Raw genomic sequence first — 25566 nt, forward strand, 5'->3', positions numbered from 1 at the left:
AGGAGACCAGGCTCCACCCCTGGTTGGGAAGGTCCTCTGGAGGAGGGCACAGCATCCCACTTCAGTTTTCTTGCCTGGGAAATCCCATGGACAGAGAAGCCTGGCGGGCTACAGTCCACAGGGTCGCAAGAGCATCAGGCATGACTTGGGCACATAACCATGAACCACAATCACCAACGTTCATTGTATGGCTATAACTGCACTGTGTTTCTCCATTCATCTATCAATGGACATCTGGGTTGCTTTTGGCTACTGTGAGTAACACTAGTGTAAGCCTGGGTATTCAAACATTCATTCAAGTCCCTACTTCTGATTCTCCGGGACATATATCCAGAAGGGGAATTGCTGGATCACATGCTACTATGAACACTGTTGAAGCTCCACGTACCTCTATTGGAACAGAGTGGCTTGGGAACCTGTTACGATTTATAGGAGCAGAGAGTGCATTTAAAAAAGTGCCCAAGTAGCCAAGAGCAGTGTAACATAGCCACATCACCTGTCCCCCAAAAGTGCCGCTGCCTTGTGATGTACAAATATAACAGTGTTTGCAGGGACCCACCTACAGAGGCCCAGGGACACTGCCCACCCCCAGTACCCACCCTTGCTCCTGACTTTTGCTATTTGTCTGCACTTGAAAGGAGTCTTTCTGGGTTCCGGTGTCTGAGTTTTCTGTAACTAGAACTCTACTTGCTCTCTCCTGGTCCTCAGACAAGCCACAGAGAAAGCAGTAGTCTTAGCAGCAGCAGCACTCCAGGGCTTGAGTGTGGATACAACACATGAGAGCCCCTTCCCTGCCCACCAGACCTGACAGCTGAATTCCAGCAGGGGTTCTCAAGGGAGCAAACAGGGATCAGAAAAGACCTGGAGCTTCTTTGCCTGCCATCTCCCTAGACTGCTGCATTGTGGAGTTCTCTGCCCACACCTTCGCAGGTTGTGGGCAGTTCTCCAGTCCTTTGACATGCTCCCTGGAGTCTTCCAGCTCCTGTCCCCCAAAACCCAGAAAGAAGTCGAAATGAAACCTTAGGCTGACTCAGTCACCGCTGCTAAAGGGGACACCCCCATTTCTGCAAAACAGCTGGCCACCACAACCCGACTAGCTACAGCCTTCAAATCAAGCTCATTCTTTTGAAAACCCTCCCACGTCTACTCCTCCATTCTTGTTTTTGCTTAGCCCCAAAGCTGTAAGCAGTAAACTCTCACTGGTGGCTCACGAAAACAAAGTCCCGGAGATCTATGATCACAGCAGAATAAGGGGTTCCTTCCTGCTGTCCCCAAGTAGCACCAGACGAGAGAGGGAGGCAGGGGGCTCTGGACAGCTGCCAAGCCAGTCTGGCTCTGGGGCAGGAGTTAGGGTGGGTGGCCTGACAGGACAATGCCAAGGGCAGCAGAGAAGCCCTTATCTCCCTCTATCCCATCTCAGCCAGTGAAGGTGAAATCGGAGAGGGAATGCCAATGAGGCCGCCGGATCCCCAGACAGCCAAAATGTGGTGCTTTATTATGGAGTCTAAGTGACTACAAACAGGCCATTATCAAATCTCTTCAGTGACAAAGCTCTGCGTTGAAGGGGACAAATAAAAATAAGTACATTAAGCACAATAAATCACAGGGACCTGTCACTGAGAACCATTATCCCTGGGGGATTACGGGACTGTTTCCCTCCCTGCCTTTCGGCTCCTGGGTCCTGGCTTCCCCATCATTGTTTTAATATTGCAGCCATTACTCTCTGTGCCACGAACAGCCTGCTGTTTCTCTGTAGTTCTGGGTGGCAAGGGCATAATTTGTTTTATGATTTGCTTGGGAGGGTAGCTGTTTTATATTCATCTTTAAAAGACACATTCAATAATTGCAGCAATGAGACCCCTGCTTTAAAAAAGAAAAAAAACAAGACCCAGCCCTGCATTCCTTCTAACATCAATGCGGCCATGGCTGTGGCAACTCCAAAGACGCCCAACTATTTTCAGGACGGCTGTGCTGTTTCTGTGGGGACCCACCTGCCCCCCAAACAGCCTGAGTCATGTTTAAAGAGCCACCAAATCATGTGGCAGGCAGCCTGGGCTGGAAGGAGACTGTAAGAGGGTAGAACCCAGGGGGCCTGGGTTTTACCATTAAGTTGGTGTGACCCTGGGCAAGTCCTTTGATCTCCTGGGTGGAAGTGTTCCATCTGTCCAAACAAACCAGTTTGTCCACAAGCCTCTTTGGAGCTGGAAAGTTTCTGCATTTCTCTAAGATGCAGAGAGAGTGCAAACAGCTTTAAGCCAGATAATAATAGCTTCTATTTCTGCCTTTCTCTCAATAAGATCATTACAAGATTCATCTTAAGATAAAACCAACACATACGCAACTCTCCGAGACATCCTCCCCCATACAGAAACCTTCTTCCCTCCTGTTCCCTCACCCCTTGAGTTGCCTTTCAAGACAGCACAACCTAAATACTGTAAACAAGTCCTCTCACAGAGTTATCCATCAGGAAGTAGATGGAAGGCTGGATACCCAAGGACAGATGCTGAGCCAGATGCCCAAAGAGGGAGACCAGCATGCACTCTTCCCCATCAGAAGCAAGCAGGACAGCAAATCCCGTAGGGAAGGATGGCTGTGGACTCCTGTGTGCAGCATAGAGACACTAATAGCCCTTTCTGGCGTCTCTGTCTCAATTGTGTTTAGTCGCTCAGTCCTGTCCAACTCTTGGCGACTCCATGGACTGTAGCCTGCCAGGATCCTCTGTCCATGGGGTTCTCCAGGCAAGAATACTGGACTGGGTTGTCATTCACTTCTCCAGTGGATATTCCCCACCCAGGGATTAAACCTGGGTCTCCTGCATTGCAGCTGCATTCTTTACCATCTGAGCCACCAGGGAAGGCCCATGTCAGTTACCACGTAGAAATCATGCCAGGAAAAGACCACATCTCATGTTGTCATGCTTCCAGCCGCTGTGCTGTGGGAGGCTGTCATATAACAAAATTGATCCCAGAACTTCATCACCCATCTGAGAGGCAGCAACATAAAACCCGCCTGATGGTGCCCAATTCTCAAAATACTCTATAAAGAGCTCAAAGGCAAAAAATAAGTTACAAGCTCCCATGTTAGATTTGGAGCTGGGTTTTACGGATCATCAAAGCCCACTGAGTGGCCTCTGGGGAGCAGAATAAAGAGGATTCCTTCTAACCAGGTGATGCCTCTGGCTTTGCAAAATTTGCTGTAAAGTGAAGTCACTCAGTTGTGTCTGACTCTTTGCGACCCGTGGACTGTAGCCCACCAAGCTCCTCCGTCCATGGGATTCTCCAGGCAAGAATAATGGAGTAGGTTGCCATTTCCTTCTCCAAAGTTTGCTGTAACAACCCAATAAATACCAACTGGAGTTAGATATATGGTAGCTTTTAGCTGAGAATGCAGGGGGCAGGTGGCAGAGGAGGTAGGTTTGCCTGCAAAGAGGTTGGAGATTTGGGAGATAAGCAAACCTGGTCACAGTCAACCAGGCCACCCAGGGCCCTTGGTCTCCTCCCCGCTGCAGAGCTCAGCTCAGCGCCTGGCACATATGGATGACCAAAGATAGTGTGTTCACTGAATGAGTGAGCGAAGTAATGAAATGGAGCCAAGTGGCCTCCAGGACCTGTAGCCCCTTCTGAAAAAAACCTGGATCCTGCTAATGGGACGAGAGCTAAAACTAATCAATAAAGTGAAATTTCTGCACAGCTTTGAGCATTTCAAACACACACACACACACACACACCTATATGTACAGATATTCAGACAGCAATACATGCCTGTGCCTTATGTAAAAGGCAATTAGAGATACCAAATCCTTTAAATGTCAGTGTGAGGGCTTTAAGGGTTGCTTTTGGCCTGTTTGCTGGGTCACTTTTTCCTTATCACTGCAAGTTACTAGCAGCAGGCAAAAGAGAAACGTATTCTGGAAACACGCTTAGCCTCTGCCCCAGTGAACCTCTTATGAATACCAAAACATAACTTTTGAAAAGAAACCAATAGAACTACTACACATTCCCATGCTCTCCATGAAAACTTCAAAAGTTGGGACAGATATCTCGGGATTTACAGACAAACAGTCCTGTGAGGCAGCATTGAGTGGACAGCAAGTCAGGACGAAGCAGCCGATGCAACTGTCAGAAAGTCTATACGGGGCCAAGCTCGACCCTCAGGGTGGCACTTCCCCTGCAAGTCTTGCCAGCTTACAAGCTGTTCCAAGTTTCCACTGAGCACACAGCCCAGGTCAAACATTCACAGCACCCCTGGAGGACCTACCATAGAAAAACTGCACAGAACAGAAATCACGAGTATCAGGTCCAAACACTCTCTAGATACCATACAGCAGTAATAAGAGACATCTAACGTCCCATGGGGCGTCCTGCCATCACCCAGGGATTGTATTTCCTAGGGTGCTTTCTCTTGGGACAGTGTTTGAACCTTAGGCTGAAGGTGTACCTCGTTTCCTAGAGGAGGAAAAATAAAGCTTGTGGAGTTATGAGTTGAACTGTGTTTCCCCAAGAAAGAGATGATGAAGGCCTAACCTCCAGGGCCTCAGAGAGTGACCGTATTTGGAAAGGTCTTTACAGAGGGTTCAGGTTAGAATGAAGTCACTGAGCTGAGCCCTAATCCAGAATGACTGCATGGCTGATCAAGTGCTCAGTCATGTCTGAGTCCTTGCGACCCCATGGATGATGGCCCACCAGGGTCCTCTGTCCATGGGGATTTTTCCAGGTAAGGATACTGGAGTGGATGGCCATTTCTTCCTCCAGGGGACCTTCTGGATCCAGGGATAGAACCTGCATCTCCTGTGTCTCCTGCACTCCAGGCAGATTCTTTACTACTGAGCCAGCAAGTATAATCAGTGGCCTTTTAAAGGGGGAGATCTGAACACAGGGACTCACACGGAGGGAAAACGATGTGAAAACACACCGTGAGAACATAGTCATGTGACCTGGGTTGTGCATCTCGAAGCCACAGATCGTCAAGGACTGTCAGCAAGCACCAGAGGTCAGGAGAGGCAAGAAAGGGTTGTCCCCAGAGCCAACACAGAGACCATGGCCCTGCTGACACCTGGGGACAGCCGGACTTTGGATCCTAGCCTTCGGAACTGTGAAACCTTACACTTGTGTCGTTCTAAGCCCCTGAGTTTTTGGTTCTTTGTTACAGCAGCCGTATATAGTCCATACAGTGTAGAAAAGTGCCTCATCCAAGATGAGCCATCAATAACATTGTGCTCAGTCAAAACTTCTTGCTCCCGGGTCCTGTTCTCTCACTGGGATTTACTCTTAATAAGTCAGTCTCCAAATCAGTTACCACCATCCTCACTGGCATATGAACGGGTGATGCTATGTGGATGGGTTTTTCAAAACCTCATCCTCCTCCCAGGTAACACATGTGCACTTCAAACACATCCTGTAGCAAACTGCTTTGCAAAGCATTGAAGCTTTGGAATTTCTGGATTGTAGGCAAGCTAAATTTAGGTGGAGGATTTTTTGGTTTCTGACATGAAAAGATTACCATTTTGACAAGCTGCTACCTACTCTCCACATCCTTTTGGCTGTGATGTTCCATTACAAACATCGACAGACCAGACAATGAACACACAAGCCATATTAAAACAATAATTAATACCGGGAAGAGAACAGTGACAACTGCTTAGCAGAAGAGAATAATGGACCGGTTTGTCATCGGCGACGTTTAAAGAGGCTGAGCCCTGGGTATGAATGGAAAGCGATTTCTGATGCAATAACGGTCCTTCAGGGACCTCAGTCAAAGTGACTCATTAAACCCCTCGTGTACAAACTTTGCTCCCTAAGACATACAAAGTAGAATGACAAGATTCTCTCTAACACACACCAGCTCTAGGACAAGGAGAGCTCCCAGCCAGATCAGGGAAGTTGTTACTACAATAACAGTGGCAGCAGTGGAGCTTAAGGATGAGAAAGGTCCAGGTTCTTACTCTCTGATCCCAAGCGACTTTGACAAACTCACAGCCAGTTGTCATCTCTACTTTGTCTACTCTCTGATCCTATTCAAAGGAAACCATACTCAAGTAGCAAACTGTGTTAAATTGAACATTGTTAGCTTGTGTTTGCACTGGTGAACCTGTTACTAATTTGGATTTTTAAAAAGCTGTGTGCATTCATATTATTTTTCAAAATATAACCCACTCACAGAGTTAAAATAACAGGTATGTTATGGACTGAAAAGAATCCCCCACAAATTCACATGCTGAAACCTTAACACCCAGGACCTCAGAATGTGACTGTATTTTGAGAAAGGGTCTTTAAAGAGAGGATGATGGTTAAATCAGGTCATGGGCCCTAATCCAGTATGACTATCTGTCAGATATACATGTACGGAATGCCACGTGAAGACACAGGGAGAAGATGGCTATCTCACGACCAAGGAGGGGTCTCAGGACAGACAATGTGGCTGACAACTTGATCTGGGGACTTCTAGCCTCTTAAGCTGTGAGGAAGCAAAATTCTTTTGTTTAAGCCACCCAGTCCCTGGTACTTTGCTATGGCAGCCCTAGCAAACTAACACAGATGGAGTTCCATGATTTTTAATTTCTTTTTTTAATTGCATAACTAATGGCTTTAAAAACATCACAAAATACATTAAGTCAGGGATTTTTGGCACTGCCTTAAAAGTCTTGAGATTACCAATGCAGGGAACAGACGGTATCACTAATGTCATTTTGTCGATGGGCAGATGGGTGTCACAACAAGTACAAGTGTTGGCTGGTAATGCATGGAAGGGAAGACGCATGCCCAGGAGAGTGAAAGAGTTTTAGAGAAGACACCTGTAGTTCATTTGATCTTCAAGGTCTTCGGGTTAATATTCCTACTGAACATGCTGGGGTTTTCTGTTTGCTCAGCTTCTCCTTCAGAACCACCTTGTCTCCTCTCTCCAAGCAATTGAAATAGGATGGATCTCATCTCTCCCAATCAAGTTCAAGGATGTGATCTTGGACCTTCCAATCAGCTCACAGCCAGGACTTCCATCACATCTGTTGGGAAAAGATGCTCTCTTCTGTGATGCTGAGATGGATAGGATGTAAGCCTGGAGTTCCTGAGGACCATCCCTGCCATCCCATGGGGACATTCTGCCTGAGAAGAGAGCAGAGTCAAGAGACAGAGCAAGGACTTCATGATGGAGTTGAGGACCTGGATCCAGCACTATCTGAAGGTGCCTTTTAGAACCTAGTTGCTGAAGCAGATAAAGTCCATTTCTCTTTCTTTACCATCAGCGTTAATAGGGTTTCTATCATTTATGCCTGAAACAGTCCTTGCTGAGTCACTGAGCACTCTGGTATACAAGATCACACGTCTAGCTACATACTTAAAAGTTTCATCAAAATTTTAAAGTATGATTACATTTTACTGAAATTCTGTATAATTTGAAGGGTGCTTAATCAGGATGAGATGGTTAGCATCACTGACTCAATGGGCATAAATCTGAGCAAACTTCAGGAGATAGTAAAGGACAGGGGAGTCTGGAGTGCTGCAGTCCATGGAGTCACGAAGAGTCAGATGTGACTGAGTGACTGAGCAACATAACCAGGAGGGCAGTGAAGGAGCCCTGAAGACACTGCGCACTGTGCTTAGTCACTCAGTCTTGTCTATTTGCAACCTCATGGACTACAGCCCGCCAGGCTCCTCTGTCCATGGGGATTCTCCAGGCAAGACTACTGAGTGGGTTGCCATGTCCTCCTCTAGGGGATCTTTCCAACCCAGGTATCGAACTCAGGTCTCTCGCTTTGCAGGCAGATTCTTTACCATCTGAGCCGCCAGGGAAACCCAAGAATACTGGAGTGGGTAGCCTATCCTTTCTCCAGGGGATCTTCCTGACCCAGCAATCAAACCCCAGGGTCTCCTGCATTCTAGGCAAATTTTTTACCAGCTGAACTACCTGGGAAGACACTGATGTTGCTAAAATTCTATGGGGGGAAAAAAAACACCACATACACTAGTGTATAAGGGTCTGTGGCAGAAAACAACTTTAGAACTGTCCCCTCTGAACTGTAGAATCTTAGGAAGAAGTATAGTACAGTGATCTTCAAGCTTTTTTTGAATTCTGAGATTTGAAAACCTTGCCTATTTTTAGGCTACTGTCTAATGTTTTCATTATAAACTGAGTACCTTCTAAGAACAGAATTTTGAGCATATGGTAAACACAAACATATTACAATAAAAACTTTCACATCATATTTTAAAATGCAATCTAAATCTGATACCTATCACTCATTTTTAAAGATTTAAAAGCAAGGGTTTTTTTTTAAGATCTGAAATTTTTATAGCATTCCTTAGTATAAGAATGGGACCCAAATGCCTTGTTTTTAGCACCAAGTTTAAACAGGTAAAAAAAGGAGGAAGAGGCAGCCTAGCAGAAGTGCCTTGCTTATTTAGAGGGTTCTCACACACCAGTTTCAAACAGTTCCTTTGTTCAGTGCCCCTTAAGGATTTTGTACTCAGAGCAATGTACGTCAGTAAGATTAGTGCTGGACAAGAGATGTGGCTTTATAAAACGGAGACAAAGGAAAGGGGAGGTGGAAGTGGTGGTGTCAGTCCAATCAATTTCAAGAATGTGTCCACATATGAGGTCAAAATTTTGGATATTGACTCCCCTTTAAAACTACCTGCACCTGCCATACTCCATGAAAGGCTTCATGTATCCCCAGGGGTCTGTATAATCCAGTGTCAAGATACCTGGGCTAGTGGATCATGGACCAGCGATTACAAGGAAACTATTCTAGAGCCAGACTGATTTCCCATCTCTGGCTTTATCACATGGTTAAATAACCTCTGGGCACCTCAATTTCCTCATCTGTAACACGAACCTGTATGGCTCGGAGGGTTATAACATCATAAGGTCCCATGCATGTCAAGCACATCTCAGAAGTGCATAAGCAGCATCTGATAAATGGGAGTTATCACGGTGATCACCTGTTATCATATTCAGCTCAGTTCAGTCGCTCAGTCCTGTCCAACTCTTTGTGATCCCATGAATTGTAGCACGCCAGGCCTCCCTGTCCATCACCAACTCCCAGAGTTCACTCAAACTCACGTCCATCGAGTCAGTGATGCCATCCAGCCATCTCATGTTATCATGTTACTGTTATTTTAAATACCGCTCATGACAACTTACTTGAGAGCATCTTTCTATACTCTTTATTGGCTCTCATCCACTTTACCTGTTGGAGCCCAAATCCCCAGTGAGTGTCAGTAGCAAGATGGACCAAAAGCTCCTGAAAAAATGGCCTTGAGTGATTACTGGGTAAGTGTTTGCCTTCACCTTCTAATTTCTGCAGATTTGCTGAGACTTCCAGACAGAGCTGAACAGAGAAAGTCGGTGGCCCCTCTCCTCATCCTTGGGAACTGTTTGTTTTCCTATTTCACCAAGCACAACCACCAGAAGGGGGAGAGATGGGGGAGACACAACGGAGAGACTCTAAATAAAAACAACAATTACAACAGCTAATGTGTATAGAGTGCTTTCTGTGTACCAGTTCCTGTTCTGAGCATTACACACGCATTAACAGATTTAATGAGCTCAAAAATGCCATTTCAACAGGAGTTATGGATAAACCCGAGCAGAAGGAAAAGGAAATTGGCACAAAGAACAAGACAGAGAAAGCATCCCCTGGTGTGCGTTAGGTCAGACCGCCGCTGGAAAAGCAGCAGGACTTCCTGAACCATGTAACCAGAGCCCGCGCCACACGCAGGTTCGTAAAAGGTGGTGCCTGGATCACACGACCCATCTGATAAGCCCAGGGTTCATCTATCACTCCTCCGTAATTCGCTGAGCAAACCCATTCAGGCAGCACCAATGCCTGGCTTACAAGGGCAGTGTAATAAAAACCCAAATGGACCTCACAAATACTTGAGGCAATAATAAATATTCCAACATAAACATGTGCTTATCCAGTGAAGAGTCTTTTGGTGCTGGGCTTCTGCACAAATTCAGCCAACCCTCCCCAGCCACTCCCCTTCACTGTCTGATAATTTCTCAGTCAATTACAATCGCAGTTCCACAACTGGTTCTCTAGGAATGTGGAATGGTATTAAGCCTCGTAAACAGAAAACGTGATGCAAGCCTCCGTGAGCATCGAGGGACTGACACTGTGGCCAGAAAAAAGGAAACACTTGAGGTAAGGCCTTCAATCAAACACTTGAAGAAAAGGTGTGTTTTGGATTGTCTGATGATGATTCCATCAGGGCTTAAAAAGCCTAAGAGGAGAGGAATGAGGAGGCTGAAGATCTGAGAAAGTGAAAAAAGCAGAAAAAGTGTAGCAGGGAAATAGCAGGAAAAGCAGTAAGTAGCAGAGGGATGGGGATGAGAGTGGTGGCAACACAGTCATGGAGATTACATAGACCAAGGGCCTTCCAGCTCGCCCGTCCCCTTGGTTACCGGTGTAAAGGCTGGTGTGAAGACATGTCTAACCTGGAGAAATGGTAAGGCACCACCCCCCTTCCACCTCCACCTCCTTCACCCCCATCTCCTCCTCCACCTCCACCACATTCCTGGAAGGCATCAAGGGACCCCAGGGATGACCCACCACCATCTGGTCACTGGCAAGTGAGTATACCTTCTTTAAATTTGAGAATCCCCTTGCAGGACAGCAGAATACTCAAGGTTCAGCTAGAAAGTATTCCATTATGCCCGGACAGCAAATCCAATGAAATCCAAAATCACCACCACCACCATCCACCACTCATTCGGTAGAAAACATGGTCCAGGCACACGGGACAACCAGAGCTGTGAGAAGCTGTCTGTACTGAAGGGCTGCCATCCTCAGGTGGGCCAGCCAGCTGGAGGCACAGGGAACATGGTGCAGAAAGCGCAGCAGGAGAAGCCATGCAAAGACAGACGCAATTCAGCGCCCAGTATCAAGAGAAGCTTGAAGGAAAGACTGCCTGAGCTGGGTTTGAAGGAAAAATAGAAGTACCCCAAGCAGATAAAGAGGGAAAGAGCTTATCAGGCAGGAGGAGAGGGAGATGCAAGGTTGGTAGGTTTGAGGGCAAATAAGACAACATCTGCTGGATCACTGAAAAAGCAAGAGAGTTCCAGAAAAACATCTATTTCTGCTTTATTGACTATGTCAAAGCCTTTGACTGTGTGGATCACAATAAACTGTGGAAAATTCTTCAAAAGATGGGAATACCAGACCACCTGACCTGCCTCTTGAGAAATCTGTATGCAGGTCAGGAAGCAACAGTTAGAACTGGACGTGGAACAACAGACTGGTTCCAAATAGGAAAAGGAGTACGTCAAAGCTGTATACTGTCACCCTGCTTATTTAACTTATACGCAGAGTACATCATGAGAAACGCTGGGCTGGAAGAAGCACAAGCTGGAATCAAGATTGCCGGGAGAAATATCAGTAACCTCAGACATGCAGACGACACCAGCCTTATGGCAGAAAGTAGAGAGGAACTAAAAAGCCTCTTGATGAAAGTGAAAGATGAGAGTGAAAAAGTTGGCTTAAAGCTCAACATTCAGAAAATTAAGATCATGGCATATGGTCCCATCACTTCATGGGGAATAGATGGGGAAAGAGTGGAAACAGTGTCAGACTTTATTTTTTTGGACTCCAAAATCACTACAGATGGTGACTGCAGCCATGAAATTAAAAGATGCTTACTCCTTGGAAGAAAAGTTATGACCAACCTAGATAGCATATTGAAAAGAAGAGACATTACTTTGCCAACAAAGGTCCGTCTAATCAAGGCTATGGTTTTTCCAGTAGTCATGTAGGGATGTGGGAGTTGGACTGTGAAGAAAGCTGAGTGCCGAAGAATTGATGCTTTTGAACTGTGGTGTTGGAGAACACTCTTGAGAGTCCCTTGGACTGCAAGGAGATCCAACCAGCCCATTCTGAAGGAGATCAGCCCTGGGATTTCTTTGGAAGGAATGATGCTAAAGCTGAAACTCCAGTACTTTGGCCACCTCATGTGAAGAGTTGACTCATTGGAAAAGACTCTCATGCTGGGAGGGATTGGGGGCAGGAGGAGAAGGGGACAACAGAGGATGAGATGGCTGGATGGCATCACTGACTCGATGGACGTGAGTCTGAGTGAACTTCAGGAGTTGGTGATGGACAGGGAGGCCTGGCGTGCTGCAATTCATGAGGTCGCAGAGTTGGACACGACTGAGCGACTGAACTGAACTGAAGACAGTAAGGGCTTCCCGGGTGGCACTAGGGGTCAAGAACCTGTCTACCAGTGCAGGAGACATAAAGAGATGCAGGTTTGATCCCTGGGTCAGGAAGATCCCCTGCAGAAGGGCATGGCAAGCCACTCTAGTGTTCATGCCTAGAGAATCCCACAGACAGAGGAGCCTGGCGGGCTACAGCCATAGGGTCACAGAGTCAGACAAGACTGAAGCAACTTAACACACACACCAAACAGTAAGGAAGAAAAATAATAAGCTAGGGATTGAGGGGTTGGTGGTGGGGGTAGATGAGACTGCAGAGAAAGGCAGGGGCCAGCTCACAGCAAGCTTTGTGCATCCCAATAAGAAAGTTGGATGTTTTCCAGCGGCTGAGAGTGAGTCAGTGAGGATAAATACATAGAACATTCTAGAAAAGCCCTCATTCTTTTTAAAGATTCAAAATAAAGACTCTCTATAAGGAACTGGACTATCCTATTTGAAAAATCCTGTTATCCATAATGGCTAATTGCACAATTCTGAAACGTGTTACTGTGCTCTCTCACAGCACAGTCTCCTCAGACAGACACACCACCGGTCACACAGAGTATCACTTTCAAGGTGGACGTGGAGCCCAGATGTCAGAGTTCCAATTAGTTCACACTCATCCCTCCAGAGCTGCTTTAGGAACTGCTCACAATAAAAAGAAAATTTTTCTACACTCCCCCTCTTATCAGGAGTAACCCAAGACTAGGAAAAAGGTTATTCTATCATCAAGGGCTCATTTGAACAAGCCCCCAATAAGACAGGGTCCAAGGGTTCATTTTTACCCCAAACCCATCCTCACACCCAGCCCAGACAAGGGAGAAAGTACCAGTAAGAACTGCTACTGCCACACACAGACTTCATTCCAATAAGACTGCTTTCCAATGGGCAATGAAAATCATCTTGGACTTCAGTGAGTGGGATCAGAGGAAAATGCTGACGCATCCCTGTTTCCATCCACCTGGACTGGTTCTAACCCAGTGGCCTTTAGAACTTCATATCCAATAGTACAAAAGCCTACTCAATGACCTCCCAGCTGCCATCTCTCCCCACTCCAGTCTGGCCTCAATACTGCCCCTAGGTTCAGCTTCCTAAAACAGAGCTTTGGATACATACACCATCTTCCCCATCAAAAGCCTTCCAAAAGCCCGCAGCCTCAGTCTAGCTTGACAATTTCATCTCCAGTTCCTCACTAATGGAAACGCAAGCTGACTTACTCCACAACCCCAAAACGTCCATGTGCGCATTCATCAGCCTAAGCCGGGCCCTCTGCTGCTAAGCCACTTCAGTCATGTCCAACTCTGTGCGACCCCACAGACGGCAGCCCACCAGGCTCCCCCATCCCTGGGATTCTCCAGGCAAGGACACTGGAGTGGGTTGCCATTTTCTTCTCCAATGCATGAAAGTGAAAAGTGAAAGTGAAGTCGCTCAGTCGTGTCCGACCCTCAGCGACCCCATGGACTGCAGCCTTCTAGGCTCCTCCATCCATGGGATTTTTCAGGCAAGAGTACTGGAGTGGGCCCTCTACCTCCGTTTAATCCTTCCATTCAAATTCTAATTATCCTGTGTCCAAGGACCCAAGTCAAATCCTACCTCAGTTGAGTTGAAACAGCTAAAGTAAACTCTTACTGCTGATTTCCCATCAACTTTTGGCTCCAGTAATGCACCGCGTCTCACTGCACTGCCACCTCGTTGCTGCTGCAGCTCTGAACCATTCATTTGAATCTTCTGTTGTTAACTTCTCACACATTCCCCCCCACACCCAATCATTCCAACTATGTTGCCTGAGGGCAAGGACAGAAGGCTTTCAGTGTAATTTAATAAATGTTTCTTGAAGGATTCCTAGGTGCTAGGAGAGGAGCGAGAGGAGTATAAGCCAGTCTCAGCGCTTCAAGGCACTGACGTAGAAGGAAGAAAGTAAGGAAAGCAGACAGATATTGACAATGCCAAGGAGAAGAGGACAAACACATTCTGGGGTGTTTCAGGTGACACCTCCTCTCACTCTGTCCTTCTAGCTCCTAGTCACCAAGACCTAGATCAAAACTCTCTCCTTCTCTGACTCCCTCCAGGAAAATGCTACCCAAGACCCCATGCCCTCTGCCCTCCATCCACGCCTTCATCACATCGACCTCCCTCACCAAGACAAGGCTACTAGAGGATGCAAGGTGATCTCCTTTCCATGTTCCTAACGTCAGACAGAGACCTCACAGAGCAGGAGTTTCATGAATGGTGGCTGATGAATGAAGACTGGCTAAGTAGATGTTGACCGATGACCTCAAGGAGACAGAAAGTGTAGAGGGCCTGTGGGCAGGAAGCAGAAATTCTGATTAGAAGCCACGTCAGTACAGAGACAGCACACAGAGGAGTCAGGAAAGCTGTGAGTTGGATCCTGGCTCCATGCTCCATGACAGTGTGATCTGGGCAAACCTCAGCTTCCACAACCGGAGAATGGGAGAGTAAGACCACTTACCTCATAGGGTTATCGTTAAGGATGAAGTGACATAAAATGAACAAATGGAAGAGTGGCTGGCACAAAAGCAGCACACAAGAAACGTGGGTGCAGAAAAGCCTGGAGCTGAATGTGCTGGAGGAAGGGTAGAGGGCAGACATCCAGAAGGCAGGGGATATGAAGACGGAGAGGTTGCACAAGATGGTCAGGAAGCCAGGGTCCTCTCCTGCCTCCTCTCTGGACCATTCTCTTGACCTCCCCAGTCTTAGTTTCCTGACTGTGAAATGAAGGGCAAGTGGGCTCAAGGGTCAGCTGCAGCCCTGGCAGTGCCTCAACATCGCAGCTCATATGTCCACCGAGAAGGAATCCGTGAGTACTTACAAGGTACTGCCAAGCCTGGGCAGGAAGGAATTATGCCAACAGAGAAGGGGGAGAAGATGCCAAGATGGCAAAGAAAGTCCTTCCTACTGGATGTCGAGCACCTGAGTCGCCCCTCTGTTTAGTCAGGTCCATTTCACCCTCCAAATGCGGGAGCCCTGGCCGCATCCACATCTAAGTCCCTCCACATTCGTCAACAGAAAGGTCATCATCCACCATCCGTCCGAAGGTGTGTTGTATTTAAGATGCTTTTCAAGGCAACCTGACATACACATGTGAATCGGCATCAGAGCCCGTCCACTCCTCCCAAGCCAGAGAAGTCACAGTCCCTGGAAACTCAGAGGAAAGGAGACACACGTGGCATTCCAGGGTCCTATTTCCCCCGCCTTTTTACAAAGTCGTCAATGTCTGAACCACAACAATGAACCACTAAGAGAATTCATTTCGCTGATCTGAAATGTCCCTCACATTTTTAAGATAACAGCTTTTGGCAGAGAACTCAAGAAGCCCATGTCTGTTGAGTCCACCAGTGTCCACTCAGCTGTCTCTCCCCATCACCCCACTCTGAAGCTTGGACAGCAAATCACTCTGTGTGGACACAACTGTTTATTCACTGCAGACCCACTAAGTGGCAGGCGCCATGCCTGCAGGCGAGAGAAGCCCCACCCTGTGGATCACTCAGCCTGCGCCTGTCTTGGCTCCTCAAGCAGCCACGAAATACCATTCCCTTCCCAGAGGAGAGCTGGCATCAGTCAAGGAGGCTGGTACACAAATAGTGTTGGCAGATTAAAGATCTATGCAACTGTTCTGGAAACAAAAGCCAGGAGGGGATGGTTCCCAGTTAGCCACAAAAATGTTAACCTCAATAATAACAAACATGTGTCTAATGCACCGAGGCAGTCCCTAACCACAGAGTAACACCGAAGAGTCCATGATTCACTACTGAATTAAAAAAAAAAAAAAAGAGTAACAGTGACATCCCCACAAGACTACGTTTTGCTGTAAATCTCCCTAAATTCTCATGCTACCATTTAGGGCTGGAAAGATCAGCGAAAGTCCTTTCTTCCCAACTGGCCTGGGGATATCAAAATAAAGGGCTCTGTTAAGAGCAGGCCCCATCCAGTAGCCCAGGTTCCATCTCCGTCTGCGTTTGCTGCCCATCCAAAGCATGGTCCCATAATGTGACACGAGAAGCTAAAATTATGGGTGAGACTCACATCCCATTCTCACCCCAGCCTGTGATTATCTACCACTCCAGGTTGCCCAAAATTACCTCTGGAGCCTTAAACGCCTTCCATTTTCTTTCATTCCTAGAACCAATTCTTTTTTGGAAACTTTCACAAGAGATAAAGGAAAAAAAAACCCAAAGCCCTAGATATTTCAGGGCAGGGAAAGAGAAGCCAGCGAGTGAGCACGATTTCGATTTTTTTGTAAATGTCTCATGCATATCGCCTCGACTGTATACTTCGGTGGAACAAAATTAATTCCATGTCTCTCCAACTAGGAAAACTCAGAAGCCTGGAAACTCTAACCCAATTTACTTTTTAAACCACTTCTGTTCCTGGTATGTCCTAAGACATAGAACACGAGGGTGGTTGAGGAACTCATGCAGATGGATAGTTATGAAGTTATGACTAAAATCGCCAGGAGGAAGGGTGGTTAAATCGACAAACTGGCCCCGGTATGTAGGCAAGCAAAGTGCAGTCAGTCAGTGGTTACAAAGTTTATGTAACTACTTCCTTTCTGTAACACAGTTCAATATTAGGCTCCTTGGCAGGAGAAGCTGGTATCATTTGTTAGAATACTGAAGAAGGCGCTTTGTTTTGTTTTGTTTTTGAGTTAACTAATAATCACCAAAGGTTATACCTGTGCAATACTGAGAAGTAGGGAACAAAATACAATTATTGGAGGACGCTTGCTCCACAATATTGTGTTGGCCTCTGCCACACATCAACATGAATCAGCCATAGGTATACGTATGTCCCCTCCCTCCTGAACCCCCCTCCCCATCTCCCACCCCATTCCACCTCTCTAGGTGGTTATAGATACGAGTTGAGCTCCCTGCGCTGTGCTTAGCCACTCAGTCATGTCCAGCTCTTTGCGACCCCATGGACTGTCACCGGTCAGGCTTTCCTGTACATGGGGATTTTCCAGGCAAGAATAGCGGAGTGGGATGACATGCCCTCCTCCAGGGTATCTTCCCAACCCAGGAATTGAACCCAGGTCTCCCACATTGCAGGTGGCTTCTTTACCATCTGAGCCACCAGGGAAGCCCTGAGCTCCCTGCGTCATACAGCAAATCCCCACTTGCTATCTATTTTACATATGGTAATATATATGTTACCATGCTGTTCTCTCAGTTCGTCCCATTCTCTTCCTCCCCCACTGTGCCCACAGTCTGCTCTCTATGTCTGCATCTCCACTGCTGCCCTGCAAATGGGTTCATCAGGACCATCTTTCTAGATTCCATATGCATGCACTAATATACAATATTTGTCTTTCTGTTTTACTTTGCTTTGTATAATAGGCTCTAGGTTCATGTTCCTCATTAGGACTGACTTGAATATGTTTTTTATAGCTGAGTAATATTTTGTTGTAAATGTGTACCACACTTTCTGTATCCATTCATCTGTTGATGGACATGTAGATTGCTTCCATGTCCTAGCTACTGTAAAAAGAGCTACAATGAACACTGGGATACATGTATCTCTTTCAATTATGGCTTTCTCAGGGTATGTGCCCAGTAGTGGGGTTGCTGGGTGATATGATAGTTGTAGTCCTTGAAAAGTTTATATTTGAAAAATCCTTGGTTTTCCTATAACAGGCAAGGCTCTCAAAAGTGTCCATCATGATTGTGTTACTCAAATAACTTGAAATACAATAAAGGAACTATTAAAAAGAGGTTTGCTATGAATCCTTTTGGTAAAATAAAAATACTTTTGTACCCCAATTACTTCCTTTGAATTATCTGCTTCTAAAAATCAGATTTATAAGCCAAATTCTCCTAAAACAGGGCATTCCTATGCTTAGCTACAATTACAAAATAAACCGTTAAAGATTGAAAAAAAATTCCCCCAATTCTCCTAAAATAGGCCACTTAGCTTCAATATTGAAATAATAATGCCACAAACCTTATATTTACAATTGCACTTACTTCTAATCTCTTCTTTCCAATAAGCACAGCCCTTTCTACCCAGGAGAGCATCAGAGCCAGAGTGGTGAGGAAACTTCTTTCTAGCAACACAAATTTGGTGGCTTAAAGTTCAGTTGGTTTGCAATTTTCCTTTCTGCATCAGTTTTTCTTTCCAAAATTCCTCCCTTCACACTCACCCCACAGCTCCCCTACAAGGTAACCCCCCAAGTGACATTAGAAGGTTCCCCTTTCCCTGTTAGAGTCCAGGCTTTGCAAAATGCCACAGGGTCAACTCAGCTTTTATCTACTTAATTTGGAAACAATTACAATTTTCAGCATCGATTTTTATCACAAAGTGCATCATCCTCATGTAGTTCTCAAAGAACAGATAACACTTCCAAATCCACTGGTTTCCATAATACAGAACTTAGCAAGCAAGCCCAGCTGCATATCAATGGCCTAACATATCAGAGAAATTCTAATGCAATCTACAATTCTATGGAATCTACAGTCAACACAGCAAAGGTTTTGTGGTTCTTTTCTTCATCACTGTATGCTTGTAGTGGTTTGATAATTCAAGGTAGAGTACACCTTTGAACTGGTCAGGTCTCTTCCCATTTTAGAGCTAGAAAGCTAGAAAACCTAAGTAGTCTGAGCTTTGCCACTAACTTAGACAAACCCTTTCTGTGGCCTCTGCATTCCTAGTTACAAGATAAAAAACTGAAATATGGAGACAGCACCCAAAGCCACCCGGAGATGCCATCTATTTGCCATGAAGTACAAATCAGCATAAGTTGAAGCAAGATGCAAACCCAGATCTCCAGATTTTACCTAAACTACTCTGCCTCCCAGTCAACTCAACTGAACTCAGGGAAGGATGACGGAGACAACACACACATACACAGAGAGAGAGAGACATCTACTTTCACTTTCATCCTGGCTACTGTTTTGGGAAAACTAAATATATTTGACCCTGGGGATCGCTGCTGCAACTGTGGTTTTCCATTCTACTATCCTCTGGCGTGTGTGTGTGTGTGCGCGCACGCGCACGCGTGTGTGTGTGCGTGTGTGCACATGCCAAGTCGCTTCAGTCACGTCCAACTTTTTGCGACCCCATGAACTGTAGCTGACCAGGCTCCTCTGTCCATGGGATTCTCCAGGCAAGAATCCTGGAGTGGGTTGCCATGCTCTTCTCCAGGGGATCTTCCCAACCCAGGGATCAAACCCACATTTCTTACATCTCCTGTACTGGCAGGAGGGTTCTTTACCACCAGTGCCATCAAGGAAGATGGATGCCTCTGTTCCTCACTTCAAGTTTTCCATCTCACAAAACACTCACGGGCACACACACGCCCATCCTCAATACTACAAAACTCTTCCTTTTCCAACAGCAAAGAAACGTGAGACCCCAACTGAGACGATCCAAACACAAGGAGCTTTTTGAGGGTTAAATGCAGCCATAACTCTACCCAGAAGCAAATCTGACAAAATGGAATTCACTCTCAAAGGGAAGAATTTGTCCCCCTCACTGTATCATTTATCAAGTAACACTGTCATTTCTCCCACTGCTGCATAATCACCTAATGAAAGCTGCATATGTAACTCATGTACACAGGAGGACAGACTTATGGTTGACAAGGGACCTTTTCTTTATTTGTATTGCTAATAGTTTATTTTAAAAAAAAAAAACAGGCAAAATGCTGTACGTAGGATAAAGAACAAAAAAAGAAACAAAAAAGAAAATGTCCTTTTATGCTTTTAATAACAATGTGGGATAATCAACTGGTACTCTTGGACCTTATCCAGCAATCATTCTTGCCACAGCTTGAATACACAGAGCATGAAACTAGGAATCCTGTTAAATTATTTTCCTGCTAAGTAACACCAAGCTTTCCTCTTCCAGAACATCCTATCTTCCAGCCACACTACTGACTGTTCTCCATTCACACTACATATTTTAAGGTTTCCATGCTGTTCTTTCTGCCTGGGATTCCCTCCCATTCTACTCTCCTGGCAAACTCAAGCTCATTCTTCGAACAAACCTGTACTCTAGAATACCTCATTGTAATGGTTCAATGTCTGCCTGCCCCACAAGACTATAAACTCATTGTGGACCCTCAGGAGCCTCTACACAGAGCATAGCATCCGTCACATGACAGATGTGGTTATCACCTGCTGAGTTATAAGAAGAAAAGCCTCCTGGAATACACTCAAGAAGATCCCCGGAAAAGGGAATGGCTACCCACCCCACTATTCTTGCCTGGAGAATTCCATGGACAGAGGAGCCTGGCAGGCTACAGCCCATGGGGCCGCAAGGAGTTGGACACGACTTGGCGACTTTCACTTCCAAGCCTTAGCTTTACTGGCTGCTGCCTCCTGCTCTCCAGATGTCGGCAGCGTCAGGGAGGAACAGAGGACCTGAGCGCCTCTCACTGCCAAATGCTCTGGAGCAGAGGTTCAAAGCCTCATCAACACCAGCAGATCTTGTGAGATGGCTGAATCACCAAGGGTGTCAAGGGCCGGGGGTGAGGGGGTGACCTGGAGTTCTTAGTCCCCTGAGTCTTGCATCCCTGACCCTATGTGCACCCACTCTGAGAATCTCTGGCTGCAAACACACCTTCACCTTATTCTTGGACCCTAAAGGAGGCCCAAATCATGCGTCAATTTCTTACTCAACCTCTGCCACGTGGCTTCCCTGAAAGTCACAAGAGTTCATTCATGCCTTAAGATCACAGGACACACCTTCCCCAAGACCAGTTTTCACTAGCTGATGCTCAACATAAAATTTAAAAGTATTTTCCTGTTCTAATCTCTTACCTCCTGGCTATACTGTTCTTAGGAGAATCAATCTGCAAAGCCTTTGATAGCAGAAATACAGTTTTATGCTGCCCATTTCCCCTAGGTCCCAGCAGTAGCTCTCCTCAAACTACTTAAATATGCACTATACATATGGGTAAAGGATCACAAATACAGCCTACTAGACTCCAAAATTCTGGGAAATGTAACAACTCTAGCAGCTTCACAGACCCAAAGGTTGAGTCTGATTCTTGATGCTGTGCTGGGTCTTTAAGACTCCAGTAACTCCTAAATCTTGGCAACATCTTTCTCTCTTTGTGCCAGTATTCCGAGCTGGGCAGTCTCTTCTTGGACTCTTTCTCCAACCTTTCCTGTCCACCCATCTCTGGAGTCAGTTTTGATAAGACTTGGCCATGGTGGGTAAGCCTGGGCCAGGCAGCTTTGTTCTTCAGCTGAAACAGAATTATCTTCCATTTCTGCTGCATAACACCTAGATGCTAATGATTTAATACTGTTAAAAGTGCACAGAGAGCACCTGAGATGAGCAACCACACTGCCAATGGTTATGTTACATCTGTATAAATACAAGGCATGTACTTTTAAGGGAAAGGCAGTGAGAAACCTTAAGCTTAATGGAGTCAATTTAGACACGAACTAGAATGGAGGTGGCATATTTTTATGAAGACAGCAGGAGATGTACAGCTCAAAAATCCAAAAGGGGAAGATTACGAACCCCCAAGGAAATGAGACCATCATCTAATGCCCAAGGAGAGAGTTTGCAGGAGGTTGTGTCTCCCCAAAACTTATAGCCGTCACGTACTTAGATTATCACTGAGTCTTTTCAGAGTCTCACACAGTACTTTGTAGATCACCTGTCATTGCCCAAACGACACTTTAGATGTAAGCAGACCTACTGCTTAAGCATTCAGAATCCACTCATTAGTGCAAGCATGTACTGGGTACCAAAAACTTGGATTCCTGAGCTTTCAAGATAAACCACAGCCTTTTGTAACACAGGTCCTGGTGTTTTCTTCAGCGGTGATGGAATAGAAAACTAGTCCCCCCTAGTGTCCTGTCACTGTACAGAGCGGAAGGATGGAGGCATTCCTGCATCAACTTTCAAGCACAACTCAGGATCCCAGAACCACAAGAAACCTTTGCTTCCTTCCCAAGAGGTGGAAGCACTCCTGGGACCTGCAATGATATGAAAAAACCTTGCATTTCATTATGGAGGCCCTTCTAAGCTGTTTTAAAAAGGCAAAGGAATCTGCATTATCCCACACCAAAAAGTTAACCCCCAACCCAGCACACTTCATTCAGTGTTAGCCATACTTGCTAGCAACATCCACTTATCCCAGAGCAATACCATCTTTTCTTTAAAAACCTCTCTATCCCACTAGGGAGATTTATTTCCTTTCCCTACCATTCTCAAAAACCCACTAAGAGCTAAACCTTGACGATTTTGCATCTCTGTTCCAATTAGTTTTCTTCCCGGGATGGAATTAACAGGGCCAGGCTCGATAAATGTGTGTTCTCCGCAAGCAATTTTCACTAAAGTGTAAAGTACTCTTGAAAAATAAAGGTACACTAAGAGACGTGTGAAACCTTCAAGCCAGTTTTGTTTTTTTTTTTTTAGTCCTCAGCAAGGACTCTCCATGCCCGTGAGTAATTCATTCATGTCACCCATTTGTGAGGGATGAGAGAAGAAACCTCCATGTGTTCCTTTCCCAATTTAGAATCTTCCTTTATCTTAAGTCTATCAAAGCTGACTCCTGAGGTGGGAAGGAGGCAGGAGAGGTGAGGAGGAAAATAACCTGAAGTGACTGCCGGCAGGGAGTGAATAAGCACTTTGGGTTTTCACCTGTGCCAAAGAGGGCTGGCACCTGCCCTTAGGGAAGACAAATGCCCACCTGGTGCCCCTTCCCCAGTCCCACTCCCATCCAGGAAGGAAGCTGGCATCAGAGCCCACTCTGGGGGCACTTACATAAGACCCTGGAAAACTTCCTGTGACATTCAAGCAGAGTGTAAGCTGCTATCCTGCTCCCTCGGGGGATCATTTTAATGGACTGAGTGACAAAATCCACAGATTCAGAAATGGGCAAAAACCTGCTCAACTGAGGTACATCAGTTCAGGGACAAAAGAAAAAAAAATCCATCCCCATTAACAGGGTCACCCGGGGGGACATATTCAGGGCAGGAGAGACAATCTGCTCCCTCCTAGGTGACCCATTTAAAATCAGATCGTTCCAAGGAAAGCTCACGGGTTCAATAAATTTCAAACTGGCAAGGGTAGGCTTGCGGGGACTGAGGTTCCTTAAGAGGAAAATTTCAAAGAAGGTGCTAAGGCAGTAAACAAAACAACTTAAGAATGTACAAACTTTGGAGTCATTCCACCCTTCAGAAACAATGACTTTCACAAGACTGGATCGCTACCCAGAGACCATCCCTCACAAGCAGGTTTGTCTAATAGGGGTGATACTGATGGGGTTTCCTGCCTCCAGCTACCACCGTCATCCAAGTGGCTCTGTCCAATGGAGGGACTCGCAATCTGTGGCTCTCACCCCAAATCGGCCTCGACTCTGCAACATGGAGCAAAGAAAAGTTCTTCACAGCATCACGCCTGGAAAGGCAGGTGGGGATCGCCCAAAGGGACAGCTTCAAATACAGCAGGTTCCCCTAAAGCACAGATGCTCTCAGCTAACAAGCAGCATGGGGAAGGGTGAGGGGACAACACCTCCCGGTGTTAACGGGAAATTCCTCCTTGCTCCCAGTTAGCCCGAGAGCCTAGGAGGAGGGCAGGCCCGGGGACGAGTCCTGCAAGACTCCAGAAACTCGGCGACTTCTCACTCCAGCCTCTCCAGGGCTCTGGGCCCAGGCGGCAGAGGGTGTTCCCTCACTCCCTCCCTCTTCTCCAGCATCCTGAGTACAGGGAGTACCAGCCACAGGTCGGGAGAACTTGTCCGGCGCCGCTCACCAGGGAGCCCCCGCGCTGGCTCTCTCGCACCCCCGGGGTTCCTACCTTGGCCGCGACTGCCGCTGGGCAGAGGGAGACCGCGGAAGAGCCGGGTGGCGCGGAGGCGCCGCCGCCTACGAGGCGCAGGGGTTCCGGGTCGGGGTCCCAGCAGGCGCTGCCGGAGTCCGAGCGGCGGTGCCAAGCGCAGACTTCGGGGCAGCCCCCGCCTCCGAAGGCGGCGGGAAGGGTCCTGGCCGCCCGAGCTGAGCACCGTTTCTTCTTCTCCCTTGGGCACTGCTGCCTGGGGCTGCTCCCTGCCCCCCGGACTCTTCCGAGCCGGGGGCGCCCCGCATGGGATGGGGTCTGGGTCTGCCAAGGGCTGACTCCGGGGAGGTGGCGCTGGGGAGAGACGCGGGGCGGCCGCCGGGGCCGGCTCCACCTCCCGCGCTCCCCGGGGCCGCTTCGCCCCTTCAGGGCAGGGCCTGCCCGCTCCCAGCCCGGCCGGGCGAGCGCAACCGCGCCCCCAGCTTCGGGCGCCTGGGCTCCCGCGCGGCGGCGGAGCGGCAGCAGTCGGGCCGGGCCGGGCGCCGAGAGCTCGGCGGCGAGGGGCTGCAACCGGCCGCGGCGCCCCCTCCCCCCGGGCCTGCGCCGCCCGCCCGCGGCTCCGCGGTAAGGAGACGCTGGAGAGGGCCTCGCCCCGGCCTGGGGCGCGGGGCCGGGGGCGCGGGGCCGGGGGAGGCGCCCCGGGAAGGTCACCGGAGCGGAGGCGGGGCGCAGAGCTGTGGGTGCGGGGAGCCGAGGCGGGCGGCCCCGCTGCCTCCGGGAGCGCTCGCCGGCCTCGGCCGCCGCCGCCGCCTACGAAACGCGCCGGCTTCGCCGAGCGCCCGGCACTCGAAGCTGGGCGGTCGCTGCAGCCGCCGCAGGCAGCCGGGCGCCGCTGGCCGGAGCCGGCGCGCGATCCCCGCCTCGTGCGCCGGACCAGGCGGGGGCTGCCGCGCGGGGCCCGGCGGGGGTTCGGACGGGCGAGCGCTGGGGTCCGGGATCCGGGCTGGCCCCGCCGCCGCGTGCCCAGGGCGCCGGGCTCGCTCAGCAGCTGCAGTGACTGTGTGTCTGTGTCATGTCTGTGCAGCTGGGGGGGACCGCGAGCCCCGGCCGGGCTCCGAGCGGGGGCGGGGCCAGTGCCCGCCTCGGCGCCCGCCTCCACCCCGTGACGGCGGGACCGGCCAATTGCAGGCGCCTCAGCCTCACGGACCTAGCGGCCGCCCCCTGCCTAGGCTCCGCCCCCGGGCGAGGCTCCTCCTTTCTACTTCTTCTGCTCTCTCGCACGCAGGCGGAAGCAACACCCGGAGCCGGGATTCTGGCCCGGGCCGAGATGAAAGGGTGCAAACTGGGAGCTCCCCGCCCTTCTCCCTCCCCAGCCGGGCCGCTCCCGGCCGCCTCGGGCTTGGCGAGCCTCGCGGAAAGAGGGGGAAGGGAAGCGGGACGGGTCCGCAGCTGCTGCTGTAGAGACTCCTTGCAAGCTCACAAGGCCGTGCAGCCTGTCCACGCCTGCTTGTACAAAGCAGCCGTCGTGGGAAGTAGGAAGTTTCCCTGCCTCCACTTCTACTCGGGTCGCCGCTCTTCTCGAAGGTGGGCAGGATATGGGACAGGCTGAGGCTGCGAGAAGCCACGTTG

General features: G+C 48.2%; 1 protein-coding gene across 2 annotated transcripts in view; it reads right to left on the reverse strand.

The window, feature by feature from the left end:
- Positions 1 to 25072, reverse strand: part of LARGE1 (LARGE xylosyl- and glucuronyltransferase 1) — a 621285-nt gene extending 596213 nt beyond the window's left edge. The window contains exons 1-3 of one of the 2 annotated variants that reach the window (XM_060414116.1): positions 23959 to 25072; positions 9283 to 9365; positions 1 to 7097 (exon numbers count right to left, since the gene is read on the reverse strand). The exon at positions 1 to 7097 is cut by the window's left edge and continues 25924 nt beyond it. The gene's annotated coding sequence lies outside the window, so the exon portion shown is untranslated. The remainder of the gene's footprint in view (positions 7098 to 9282; positions 9366 to 23958) is intronic. The other variant, XM_015094041.4, reaches the window with a different exon arrangement.
- Between the last annotated feature and the right edge of the window lie 494 nt (positions 25073 to 25566).

Source organism: Ovis aries, chromosome 3 (genome assembly GCF_016772045.2).
Source record: "Ovis aries strain OAR_USU_Benz2616 breed Rambouillet chromosome 3, ARS-UI_Ramb_v3.0, whole genome shotgun sequence".
NCBI lineage: Eukaryota > Metazoa > Chordata > Mammalia > Artiodactyla > Bovidae > Ovis > Ovis aries.